At 44.7% G+C, this 3,036-nt stretch overlaps 1 pseudogene; it reads left to right on the top strand.

Moving 5' to 3' along the window:
• The first annotated feature begins 1,134 nt into the window (after positions 1 to 1,134).
• On the top strand, positions 1,135 to 2,080 carry LOC122750787 (annotated as a pseudogene).
• The last annotated feature ends 956 nt before the right edge of the window (positions 2,081 to 3,036 follow it).

The following is a 3,036-nucleotide window of genomic DNA, read 5'->3' on the forward strand; positions in this document are numbered from 1 at the left end:
GGCTTCGATTTCAGGAGTCGTATTAGATAGAAATAGAAGTGGCTTTGAATCTTAGTTAGATTACCTACCACCTGTGTGACCCTGAGCAAATTACTTAACTTCTCTGTGCCTCGGTTTCTTCATTGGCATAATGAAGTGGGGAGAGTGTGTTAGATGATCTCTTCCAACTCTAAATCTTTTAATCCTTAGATTCTCCCAGACATGGCAGGAATCTCCTGGAACCCTTCAAGAGATCAATCGAGCCCCCACCCAAAAAAGAGGGGTGCTTAGGAATTTTGTTTGTTCATGAAATTTTAGGTGGTATCGTGGTCAGGGAAACAAATAACACAACCTTCCCATCTCCTGAATATCATAATGGCCCTATTCCCATGTGATTCTAAGATTTTGTATGGAATAGAGAGCATATGGCAAGCAAGAGTATATGTGGGGAACAATCTGGAGGTCTTGGTGGGCTTTAAATATCATTATGAATCCCAAGTGGGATACGGCAGACAAAAATGATAATGCAATCTTAGACTGTATTAAGATGGGAATCATTTCCAGAATAATAAAATACTTATTTTGGCTTCAGAGGGATGAATTCAAGGCAGTAGGTGGAAGTTACAGAGTAGATTTGTTTAGTATATGGAAAAGTTTGCTCTCAGAGCTAACTATAAACCACTAGCAATCTTTCAGCAAAGGCTAGATTCCTCTTGTCAGGGATACTCTAGGAGAGACTTGCTCAGTTGGAAGCCATAGAAAATGCTTTCCGAGGTCTTTTCCTCTGAGATCCTGTAAGAATCAGAGCATGCCCAAACTAGAAGTAGTGGGGCACCATAGAACAAGTAAACAAGAGATCTCAACCCTTCTACTTCTTCTCCTGACTTGATGTGTAATCTTTAGCAAGTCATCTTCCTTCTTTAGCCCTTGATGGCCTCATGTATGAAATGGGTCAGATCATCTTTAAAGATCCCTGAAACACTAAAATTCCAGGATTCCAGGATTGTACCAAAGCTCTCAAGGAAGGGCTTTTCAATATGGGGTCTTCAAGTGAGGAACTCAGAGGGCCCTGGGTCCCTCTGCCCTTTTCCAATGCTGAGGTTCCATAGACTCCTCCATCTTCTCTTTTTCCCTTCCCAGGGCTCTACTGTCTCAATGTTCCCAGCATCGAACCACAGTTCTGTTACTGAATTTATCTTGCTTGGCTTCTCCAGTAACCCTACCTCAAATAGGATCCTTTTTATCATCTTTCTCCTTCTCTACCTCTGCTCAGTCTTGGGCAATGGACTCATCATCATTCTGATCTGCTTGGATTCTCGCCTCCACACACCCATGTACTTTTTCCTCAGCATCCTCTCCCTTCTGGATATGGGCTAGCTATGTCACTACCACAATGCCCCAGATGTTGGTACACCTGCTTTCCAGTTCTAAGCTCATCTCCTTTGAAGGTTGCTGGCTGCAGATGTATGTATTTGGTGCCCTGGGTCTCACTGAGTGTATCTTCTTTGCAGTAATGGCCTATGATCGTTATATAGCCATCTGTTTCCCATTGCGTTACACACTCATCCTCAACTGGGACCTGTGTGTGCGACTGGTGGTAGGCACCTGGGCTTGCGGTTTCTGCTTCTCCCTACTCCACACCTTTTTTACCATGAGACTCCCCTTCTGTGGCCCTAATATGAGCAACCACTACTTCTGTGAGGGCCCCTCAGTGTGGAGCCTGGCCTGCATGGACACACACCTTATTGAGGTGATAGACTTGGTGCTGAGTATCTTCATGGTATTAGTCCCCCTGTCACTCATCATGGCTTCCTATACCCACATCACCATGGCCATCCTCAAGATCAAGTCCATCCAAGGTCAGTGTAAGGCCTTCTCCACTTGTGCTTCCCATCTCACTGTGGTCACTCTATTCTATGCACCTGCCATATATATCTATATGAGACCCAACTCAAGCTTCTCCCCAGAGAGAGACAAGCAGATATCACTTTTCTACAATGTGTTCACTGCTCTGCTCAACCCTGTGGTCTACAGCCTTAGGAACAAGGATATAAAGGCAGCATTCGTCAAGATGGTAATGCGGAATAGAGTAGCCTGGTGAGTAGAGACCCTTGGAATGGACTATCCTTTCCTTTTTTTTTTTTTTTTTCATTTTGAGACCAAGTTTCCCTATCACAGCCACCACTTATGGTCCCAACCCCACTGCCAATCAGTACCCTTTGACCCACTCCATTTTTGACCCAGGCCAATCTGTCCATCTGTAGGCAGCCTGACTTCCCCATCCCTTTTTCTTTCCATCTCCTGCTCCTGACAAGCTCACCATATTGTTACCAGACCTAATATATCTACCTGATTAGCTTTAGCCCAGTCACACCTTAGAACTCCTAAACTCAATTGAACTGCCAGTCTCAGCCTCCCCCTAATAGCACGGATTGTAGGTTTGGGCAGGCAAGGGCCACCCATTCCTACTGGGCTTGGGACCCTGGCCTGTGACTTACAGCATGCCTATAGCATCACCTAACTTCAAGAATTAACAAGAACAAACCTGACTTCATCTTAGTCCTCATAATCCTCATTACCAGAAGCAGCATGAATGGAGAATGGCTGGTCTTTGATTCTGAATCTCTTCCCAGACACATAGCTTAAATTCTCAGAGCTCTTCCTCCTCTACAACTGGGGAGGATAATATTTGCCCTCAGCTCCCTAACAGGGTTATTGTAAGGAAATCATTTTGCAACCCTTAAAGTGCCACATATGTCTGAGTTATTATAATTACCAAATACTGATGGTACACAGTTTCATGAAAGGAGCCATTCATAAAGTATTTATGGAGTCCTTCCTATATCCCTCCCTGTGTGCCAAGCTTGTGGGAGACACTAGAGAAGGTCGTGAAGTAATCCTTGCCCACGACAGAAGGGGAATGAAAACTTTCCAGAGGGAAACAACTAGAAACAATACAGCCAGGGGCTGATGGGAAATTCAGTTTTTCCCACCTGGAAGAGGGACAGGAAGAGCATAACACATAGATGCCTGGGAACATTGGAGCCTCAGGAATGA

This window comes from Dromiciops gliroides, chromosome 3 (assembly GCF_019393635.1).
Source record: "Dromiciops gliroides isolate mDroGli1 chromosome 3, mDroGli1.pri, whole genome shotgun sequence".
In the NCBI taxonomy this organism is placed as follows: domain Eukaryota; kingdom Metazoa; phylum Chordata; class Mammalia; order Microbiotheria; family Microbiotheriidae; genus Dromiciops; species Dromiciops gliroides.